Source organism: Lepisosteus oculatus, chromosome 8, assembly GCF_040954835.1.
Source record: "Lepisosteus oculatus isolate fLepOcu1 chromosome 8, fLepOcu1.hap2, whole genome shotgun sequence".
In the NCBI taxonomy this organism is placed as follows: Eukaryota; Metazoa; Chordata; class Actinopteri; order Semionotiformes; family Lepisosteidae; genus Lepisosteus; species Lepisosteus oculatus.
In genome coordinates, this window is record NC_090703.1 from 44,133,147 (window position 1) to 44,144,264 (window position 11,118).

The following is an 11,118-nucleotide window of genomic DNA, read 5'->3' on the forward strand; positions in this document are numbered from 1 at the left end:
CTGAACTCAGATGTAGAACTATGTAATTCCTGAATATTGTTTTACTAGAGATATTTTATTTGTCGAGGTATATGACTTAATAAAGGTTACTAGTGTAGTATGCCTTTGCTGAGATGCTTTAATAAAAAAGGTAAATTTATTGGTTAAACTGCTTTAATCATTTTAATGATCTAGCCATTATCCAATCTACTGATCATCTTTTGCATGTAGTTTAATGCATTCTTTTTTTGTAGTATCACTACAGTATGTTCCTAAGAATCATAGGTCCTGCAGGGCTCTGATATTTTTCAGTCAGTAAGATTGCTTGCTCATTGTAAAGGTAGAGTTATGTACAGTAGGTGTGATTCTGCCATTGTCAAACTGTGACATGGATTGCAATGGTGGCTGTGTACAACCGGTAAAGTGTCACCAGGAACCTGAAAAGTTGTCTTTGTCTGAAACAACTTCCTCAGGACACTTGTGGACTGTTAGTGATATCTGTAAGTCACATGTAGCTCCTGTAAGACACATGTAGCTCAACTGACTCACCTATCAGACATTATGGAACTTGAAGTATGTCAGAATATGAATGTCTCTGTTGAGTGGGCTGATTGGAGGAGTTGATATTCTTTTTCACATTCTTTGCATGCAGTGCAGGAGTAGTTGCTGTGAACTGAGACATAAAGAAACAATAAGCAATTCTAAACTAGCTGGATAAAACTACAATAAATCCTCAAAAATAGGCTAATAAAGTTAATAAATATCAGACATTAAATTATTGTAATGCAGGTACATGCTAGAAACTAAACGTAATGGATGGAGATAAGTATGTCTGTGCACAGCCTTCTACAATAGCCAAGATGAATCATTTAATTCTCAACACTTTTCCAAATTTGATTCTCAAAAATTCAATATATATATTTTTTTCCTTTCATTTTCTTTCAAGTCAAAAGCATCAATAAAAGGAAAATGACACTTCTCCATTGTTTACAGTGCAAATTTGGAATACCCCTCATCCATTCATCCTGAGAAAGAAAATATGTAAAGCGCACCAATTTCATTGTTAAAGCCATAGTCATTTGTCTTATTGACTTACTTTGTGCTGTAATTTTACAGAAGCCACTAAACTAATGTAAAATCTGTGCTTGATGTTTAAGTGGGGACAATTGGAAACTATTGAAGCAGAAAATAATCCATCATGCTAGCAGGCTATATGGGAACAAAACAAAATCAGTCCTTTTTTCATGTGGTGCTGTTGACAGTCTTTCTGATTATGAGTTTTATAAATTAGTGTTTATTGCAGATACGTGTCAGGTCTTCTGGTACTGTATTAGTACTAATACAGTATGTTTATAAAGATTGCAAAGTCATGCATTGCAATCACAACTCTAAGATCTCTGTTACAGCCAACTAGTGCATCATTGGCTGCATTTTATTTGTAAGCTCTGCAGACAGTAAAGGATATTTTTTTTCTGGCCTCATGAATGTTTCAGGGCTTAAAGCATGCTAAGACATGCATGCTATTTCTTATTGTAGGAAGAAAATTAGAACTTGAAGACATTTACATGGACTTTTTTCCATGGATTAATCAAATAGTTAATGACAAGACTTCCATCTCACTAATGAAAAAGACATTAAATGCACTGGGTCTATGAACCACTGTCATTAGGTCTTAAAATGCCTAGGAAAATATAACATTTTTTCATTTATATAAAGACACTGCTTTTACAGTTAGGTGTTTACTTACATGGCATTTGAGCGTTATGGCATAATTAATAAAATTTGTAGGTTTTAGGATCTTTAAAAAATATTTTTTATGGTGCAAAGCAGAATACAATTAACTCTAAATACTCTGTGCATAAAATATAGGTTTACAAAGTGGACAGCATTTATACGGTAGCATACCTGTTACAGCCAATTGCATGCTTATCACTGGATATGTCTTGAGCTTTGGCAGTCCCTCTTTCATGGTTTTTCCAGACCATCTGAAAGACGGGCAGCACATGAATTTTAATGCCGGTGAAGAAACAGTTTTAGCTGAACACCCAACATAATTAACTTGCAGGGATTTTTTCTTTGGGATTTGGCAGGGCATTGCCAAGCTTACTTTTAAAGAACAGAAAAGTCAGGCCTGTGTTTTTTAAATCTGCAAGAGTTTTCAGCTTTAGTTTCTGCAGTTATTTTGGAAGCAGCAAACCCACCAGCCAAATCTGGAGGGAATTCATTATCCCCTGTAGATTTTACTTGCCACTGCAAGAATACATCGTTCTAGTTGTATATAATGAAGTATGACTGACATGAGGAAGTCAGTAATATCACATTATGCTTACTTCACTAGGTATTTATCACAGCCCAATCTTTGCACTAATTTTTGCTTTAAGGGTAAAATATAGTTCAATATCTAATGAGGATAACATATTTCATGTGATTGATTACAGACTGAAATTATGGGTTATATTCTCAAAAAGCTGCATTTATCAAGTTATATGCTTTTTGTCTAGTTAGCAAAGTATCTGGTGCCAGCCTTCACCATGAGGCTTGCCTGTAACTATCAGAAATTTTCTTTTGGCTTCAGAAGGTTTTATGATGGATAGAAATGACGTGCGAAATGCAATGAATATACTATAACTGCTTCAAATTACAAAAAAAGTGATCCTCTATAGTAGGATTCCAGATAATCCCAATTATGTGGTGTTTGCAAAATCTTCTAATTGTATGTAGAAATGTGCTGAAAGAAAAGCTTTAATTCTTGCAGTTTAAAATGCAGTCAAAAACATAGTTTATTCTTTTACTGCTTTATGTCTTTTACTGGATAGATGATCTTTTTTACAAATGCTACAGAGCACAAATATGCAACATATAGATTCTTTCTTGTTACAGAGCATGTTAATTAATTAAACTGTAATACCAGATGCCTTCCACTGATTTACTCAAAAATTAATTCAACTTGTCTAATCTTGTTGTTGATAAATGAGTTTTGTTTCCATGGCCTTCTTTATTAATGTAAACCTATAAACTAAATGCACATAAGTAGAAGATAATGTGAAACATGTTGCTAGATATTACTTGTTATGTATTCACATGCATTTGTGAACAGACTGTTGATTCAAAGTGTTCTTTTTCACACAGTATTGAAATTGGGATATGGATAGACAGACAACTGCTAACACTGACCTGGGGAAAGGATTTTGGTTGAATTTAGAAGGGATTTTATTAACCATTGCATGCACTGCAAGAATCAAGCCCTACAACCTTAAATACTAATACATTCTGTTCTGCCCAAATGACAGTCTTATCCCAGTAGAAATTACTGAGAATTGCCAAAATAAGACCATTGTCTTCTCCATTTAAGAAGATATTTAGGATACCATGTGTTTAGTTTTTTCTGGATCTTTTGAGTTTTCCCTTTTAAAGATACATATCTGTGTTTGTTTTTTAGCCAAAATGTTTTGCATTCATACTATAGCACTGAAGGGATCAAACTGAGAACTGTGCAATGAAGATCCAGTGTCAAGTCCTAAAACTTAAAACATGTCATATTTACACAAAAAAGGTTAAAACTGACAGAATTGTCATAATATTGAGCAACTGGCCCACCTCATCTGTTTGGTACTTAGTAGTTACTTGATCTGAAGATTGCATCCAGCCATTTCTTGAAAGAAAAAACAGGGTTTTGGATTCAACAGGGCTGGGTAATATGTTGGATACTCCCATAACCCTTTGCATAAAGGAACATCTCTATTTTAAATACACCTTCACTTAGGCATAACATGTCACCTGTGGTTCACATTTTACTGAAGTTCACTTGGTTGATTTTGTCAATATTTTTGAGGATTTTGTATACTTGAATCAGGTCCTCTGTTAATCTTCTCTACTCAAGACAAAGCTCGGCTCATTTAGCACGTCAGTATAGAACATTACTTTAGGGTGTAGAACCTTCTTTTAAGACTTTAATTAGTTTTACAATTAAAGTAATTTAACAGTAATAATATAATCCAACCCATATGAACTTATTTATATTGTTAATCACAGTTTAGGCAATTACATATACTGTACATATAATTGCTCTTAAAGTAACATGTAATAATAATAATAATAATAATAATTGCTTACACTTATATAGCACTTTTCTGAACACTCCACTCAAAGCGCTTTACAGGTAATGGGGACTCCACTCCACCACCAATGTGCAGCATCCACCTGGATGATGTGACGGCAGCCATAGTGCGCCAGAACGCTCACCACACATCAGCTATCAGTGGGGAAGAGGGAGGAGAGAAGAGTAATTAAGCCAAGTCATAGAGGGGGATTATTAGGAAGCCATGATTGGTAAGGGCCCATGGGAAATTTGGCCAGGACACCAGGGTTACACCCCTACTCTTTTCAAGAAATGCCCTGGGAGTTTTTTAATGACCACAGAGAGTCAGGACCTCGGTTTTACGTCTCATTCGAAGGACGGCACCTGTTTACAGTAAAGTGTCCCCGTCACTACACTGGGGCATGAGGACCCACATGGACCGCAGGGTGAGCGCCCTCTGATGGCCCCACTAACACCTCTTCCAGCAGCAGCATTAGTACCCATCCAGGTACTGACCAGGCCCACACCAGCTTAGCTTCAGTGGGTTGCCAGTTGTGAGTTGCAGTGTGATATGGCTGCTGGCACATCTCTACATTCTCTTAAAAAGATACTATTAAGTCTCCAATGGTTTTATTTTAAGATTGTTCAAGATACATAATATTTCTTTTTCACTGGTTGAATTCAGCTATGTCAGATTGATGAGCACAGATAATGGTGAAACAGCAATCTGTGTCTCCTGAACTTCACCTGCTTCACCCCTCTCAACATGGTGTGTAATGGTGAGATCTAATTAATATTCATTCCCATAATTTATATATAAGCACAATAAATTACTAGAAATGTGATAACTTAGGTTCTTGTAAGAACTCTTACTTCAGATTTACTTTAATTAAACATTACCTTTATTCATTGTGTGTGACTTTGGTTTAGAAAGTGAAATACTGTAAATTCAAGTAATGTTAAATTTTTATTGTCTCCCAAATGCTCCCCTATAGCCCCATTCATTATAAATATTGCTTACACACAGCGGTTTTGTGTTTTCAGAGTTTTAGTAGTCAAGATTTTGATTTACACTAGGTTTTAGGTTACAATCATTGCTGTAAACTCAATCTTGCTGTAAACTCAACATTATTCTGAGTACAGAATAATGATTTTCAATTTACATTAACATTTATTCCACACAACCGCAAATGACATACCTTTTCAGCATTGTTTTGCTAAATCTTTCTAACTATCAGACAAATGAGTATGTACTGTATATAGTACCAAGTACCAAAATATCAGATGTTCAATTTGCACTTTGATCATTGAATCTCATTTGGAAGTCTGTATTGCCCTATTGGTTTTTTTTTTCAATTCACTATTGTATCTTGGCCTATACGTGTTCGACCTGTGTGACCAGAATATAATGGCAGCAAATGGTCATTGCATTGACATCTCTTCATGCCCTAGCCCACCGTATGTGTAATATTCAATCTTCTTGACAAGTTCGCTAATTAGTTTGAGGAACACAAACAGTGAAATTAGGTGCGCCCTCAAATTGCTTTCAGATTTTGCCCTATAGTCATTCACTAGTAGTAATGAAAGCCTAGGTTATAACACTCACAATGACACAGTGTTTATTTAACAAGACTTGCAAAACTAATTTACCTTAAATTAAACATAACTACAACCAGATGCATGGGTAGATATAATGTATGGTGGAGAACAGACACGAACTTCGCTTTCATCTTGACAATAAGAATGTGTTGTGTGTCACACAATACAATTTACCCAATCTGTGTAAACAATAGTTTTGGCTTGAGATCAGGTCTGACCAGCATCAGTTGATCCTTTTGAAAGGACTGTATATATGTTTTCTATTAGCACAAAATTTTACATTGAACTTTTACTCCATTATCAGTACTTTAGAGTCTTCACAGGTTCAAAGGGAAGTCTGACATGTTACAGTATATGGAACTTACAGATTAAAGCTCTTACATTCACAAACCCCAGATGATCAACTGTATTAACACACTGCGGCCATGCTGGAGTTTTAATTTATACTTCAGAATATTCTCTTGAATATCATTAAATAATAAAAATGTTGGATTACTAATATTTAGGTTGTACCTAAGTAAGCTTAAGGAAGCTGGATTAAAAAAAAATAAACATCATTGTTCTGAAACTGACGACATGAGCTGTTGTGTAAATATTTAGCAGTGCATTGCCTCTGTAGTTAGTCTCTGTTTCAATAGCAGGTAGGTTTTCGACATATCCTGCCAAGGACAATAGGCAACACGAGTAGAGGAAAAGGACACAGATGTCAGCAGGGAGTCTTATTTTATAAAGATTCACAACAACTTGATTATACTAAAACACTCAATACCCCCAGATGAATATTTGACCATAATGAATAGCCTTGACTGAAAAAACATGGATGAATCATGGAAATGAGACCGAAAGAACAGAATACTTCAGAATTTTTCTGGACATTTGTTCCTTTCCTACATAAAATAATCACATGCACATTATAAACTACAGTTGTGTAGATGCTTTACATTTCAGTATTTAATGGCACTAACTTTTAACACAACACCTCAAAGCATGAACTTGGTGGTTTGAATAAAATATATGCATTGAAGTTAGTCAATGTTAAATAGTTATAACAATCTATTGTTAGCACTTCACTGAAGATAAATCGGAAATTTCAAGAAACAAAATCATATTTTTTTTAATTGATTAATTGTATTTTTATGCTTTTGGCTGTAAAGTATCCAGAGAAGGAGGTATTCCCACTGTAAATGCATCAGAAGTTATCAGCTTTTAATACCAAGCATAAGGTTTAATCCAGCACAACTATTACAGATTTCTTTAAGTAACAAACACACAGTTACTTTAGATGAATCATCTATATAATTCCGACAATATGACAATATTATTGATGATGTCCAGAGCTCTCTACAAAGTGATTGTTGAAAGCCAAGTGAATGCACAAACTCAAATCCATATGTTTATTGCTTTATTACTAACAATCATGTTGTGGCACCTGATTCTGGTTCTCTATTTATCCTTATTCTTCCAGACCAACACTGTTTTTGACACTGTTAATCATGAACCTTTGCTTTCACATCTTGAGACTGGAGTTTCTCACATGTTCCAACTCTTATTTTACTGATCTCCAACACTTTGTTTCTCTTGTGGGTTTGAGTTTTGAAGTTGGTTTTGTTAAATTTGGTGTTCCCCAGGGCTCGATACTGGGTCCCCTGCTATTCAGAATTTTCATGTTTCCACTTGGTCAGATATTAAAATCCTATGTTGATGATACTCGACTTTATGGCATTCTAAATTTGACACTGAAACTGAAGTCTGAGGTCATACTTCCCAGTCCCTCCCATCACTTACAGTATGTAAATCCAATGCAGTAACCCTATCTGTGGATGGCACGGTGCTTGAATTGCAATCAAAACAGAAGAAGTTATTGGTGATATTTGATCGTGGCTTGACTTTTGACTGTCATGTACTGGATATTGTAAAACATCCTTTTTCTATCTCAGAAATGTTTCCAGACTATATTCTTTGTTGTCTTTAACTGTAACAGAAACGCTGGTGAACACATTGGTCTTTTCTAGAATTGATTACTGCAATTTACTACTCACTGGGGTATCTAAAAAACTGAACAAACTCCAGCTGTCAGAATCCAGAGCAGGTTGCAAGTGATCACATTACTCCTATCTTGGAGTCCTTACAGTGGTTCCTGTCATGTTTTGAGCCAGCTTCAAAATCCTCATACTAACCTATAAGGATATACTGTACATGGCTTCTCTGTACCTATCTGACTTATTATCTCTCTACTCCCCATCTCACAGACTTTGTTCATCTGCTTTTGGTCTTCTATATGTCATCAAAGTTTGTTTACATTTTATGGGTGACAGGGTCTTCTTTTGCTATGCCCCAAAGCTTTGGAATTCTATCGACAAGGATATCGGAGAGTCAGCTTCCCTGAGTGTGTTTACATGTAGACTCAATAACTTCCTTTTCAGAAAAGTTTTTTTTCAATTAGTGACAATGTCTGCTCCTCTTTATAATAACCATGTACAAGCACATTGTGCTGCACCTCTAACTGCCAGTGTTTCTTTTGTGCCTATTCTGTAATTCGCTATTCTTAGAATTGTGTTTACACCTACCGCAAAGCGCTTTGAGATGAAACTTTTAAAGGCACTATGTAAAGCAGGTATATTTTACATTTGAAATCTATTTAAACTGGTAAACAGGTGGGTTATTATAAGTTATCAATGTGTTTCCTTGAAAATTTAGTCTATTTAGTTAATGTACTGTAATTGTTTTTATTAGTCTAATGAGGAGTGAATAAGAGCTTTGATCTCATATAAAAGAAAAATGTTTTTGGAACTTCTACAATAGTTAAAAAAACAAGCATGTGAAAGAAGACAAATGAAACTTAGCACATCCAAGACAGTGAAGTTTGATAAGGGGGAGGAAGTACTGTACTTTCATGCTGAGATGACATTTGTAAAATTTAAACTACCGTATCTTAAGTCATTCATTCCAATTTGTTTTCTTTACATGTTGAGTTATAGTCAGCAAGTTGTGGATGTCCTGCTTATTTAGAGATATGTGTACAGATTTAGTGTATTAGGTTTCTGTACTGGACACCTCAATCTCAATCTTTGTGAAATACCTCTGATAATCAGTGGTAGCCCAACATTCCTAGACTTATTTGGCTGCCATCACTCTTATAAATGACTTATCTTAAGAGTACTTTTAGAGATGAGATGGATATCTGTATCCAATAAAATTATATGAGCAATCCAAGGATCACAATAGATCAGAAATTATCAATGCCATTGTTACTCCAGTTGCCAGCAGCATTAAGTGCTTTCAACTTTTCGAACCAAAAATCTATAACTGTATCTAAATATATCTCTCTTAACATTTATTTCACAATGGTCTATCTGTATATAGATCAATATAATTGATAAAACTATGCATTCTTCTTAGTGGGGACTACAAAACAATCTCTCTATACTTTCTTGCTTTTGTTTCACAATAGTCTTTTTGCATTTTTGTGCTTAGTTTCCTGAAAACACGTTATGACTAGTCAATGAGTTACTTGTAGTCTGAAGCAGGAGAGTGTTCACACAAAGTGCTTCAGGTACTTGTTCCTTTTGATCTAGTCAGATTTTTATTTAGTTTCAAAGTGCCTTACTCTGGATATATGTGATGGTGGGTGGGGAGTTGTAGAAAATTACCCAAAAAAACTTACCAGGCATTAATTTGTTTAGCAATGGCTTTCTTCCCAGAAGCTCCAATATCTATGGGGTTTTGGCAGCATGTTGGATATTATCACTTCATGCAGCATCTTGTTCCAATAGTTAACTCTTCAAATGCAGAGAACAAAAGGGTGCACTGTTTTTGCTTTGCTACTTACTGCCAACTGAAATAGTTTTGTAATTACATTTGCTTGACTTTTTTCTCTGCATGTCTGGTTACACACAGCAAGCCTCAAAGGAAACATCATTTGCAATCAGGTAATGGAAACATATCCCATGCATTTGAAATGTTACATTTTTTGTTTTGATATGTTGATGTCTGAAGCAAAATAACAGAATATGATGGACAACTGCGATACAGTCTTAATTATTTTGAAAGATCTCCAGTCATATAGACATACAGCTGTATAAAACAGTCACTGTTTAAAATCATATGTATCTGAAAAGACATAGTATATTCTGTACAGATGTTAGTGTATCTACTTTTATTATCTTTCTATATCTCAATCGTACATTATCGCTGCTTCCAAAGACAGTTACATTGGTAATTAAGGACAGTTAAAGACAAAAAAGCAAAAGCTAAATTTGCCATTCTGTAGATAAATAATGTACTTGCAAAGCTAAATGCTTGGAAGGACTACATGGCATTTATTATTTTGGGCACTGCAGGGCCTGTGGTGAGCTTTCTTCCATATTAGGACTTACCACATTTTTGGCCGTAAGTTATCAGCACTGTGCACAAAAAAAAAATTCAATGCAGTCTCCTTTGCAGATATGTCAATATGACCATTTTTCCTTTGATACAGTTTTATTAATAGAACTGGATCTTTACTAGATCTTAATTTAGCTTCCTTATTTTATTGTTTATAGCCCAAATACTTCCAAAAATTCCTTAGAAGCAGATTTGGATTGGAAACAAATGTATTTTATTTATATATATATACTCTCTATTATGGTATTATAATTTTAAAACCAATAAGATCAGCTGGATGCACACTGTCTTATTCAAAAATGTATTTATTAGAACTTGTCAGTGTTTCAGCATGCACAAGTCTTTATCAGGACATACACATTTGGCTAGACAAAGATCTTCTATAAATAAACATTCTTTAATTGCAAGCATTCCATGTGAGAGGAAGCCTTATTTTTTTTAAACAAGCAATCAAGAAATAAATTAATCCATCTGGCCATAAATATGTTTCAATTACCCCATTAAGACTTGTGTATGAAAAATTACAAGTAAATGCAAGTCTTTAGTGAACAAACCAATGAGCCTAATTTATTCACATTGTTCTAAAATATATTAATAGAAAAGTTTACATTGACATTAGAAATAAACAGATCTTTTAAAATGCAAAATTAAAACATATTTGTTATTATTTACAGAAAAGACTTAAAATCCAGTTCTATGTTCAATCCTTGAGGTGTTAAAGTATTCAGAGGAAAAGGCCTCCCTCTTTGAAATTATATTATTATTACCAACTATCCTAGATATGTGGATGTGTTCTATACCTAGAAAAACCACCACGTCTCATATCTAAGGAAATTGCATGATTTCCAAAAATCATACAAAGTAAGCATGTATAGAACAATGGTTTTCGCATTCTGTATTTTTTGTTTGAGTTTTACCAGTATATGCTTTCCCATATGTACAAGCAATCATATAGGTTCCACTCTATGAGGTACATGAGATAATTCCCATCATACAATTAATTTTATCTGTATGAATATGTTTATAAGAATCACATTTTACAGTACTATTACATTGTGCACAAGATCTTCATTCATTGC

The 11,118-nt window shown here is 34.4% G+C and overlaps 1 long non-coding RNA gene across 1 annotated transcript; it reads right to left on the reverse strand.

Annotated features, from left to right (window-relative positions):
- Nucleotides 1-548: 548 nt before the first annotated feature.
- On the reverse strand, nucleotides 549-4,210 carry LOC138240999 (uncharacterized). The gene is made up of 3 exons (XR_011190175.1): nucleotides 4,093-4,210; nucleotides 1,885-1,964; nucleotides 549-652 (listed from the first exon to the last, which is right to left on the reverse strand). It is a non-coding gene; the product is annotated as an uncharacterized lncRNA (long non-coding RNA).
- Nucleotides 4,211-11,118: the final 6,908 nt, after the last annotated feature.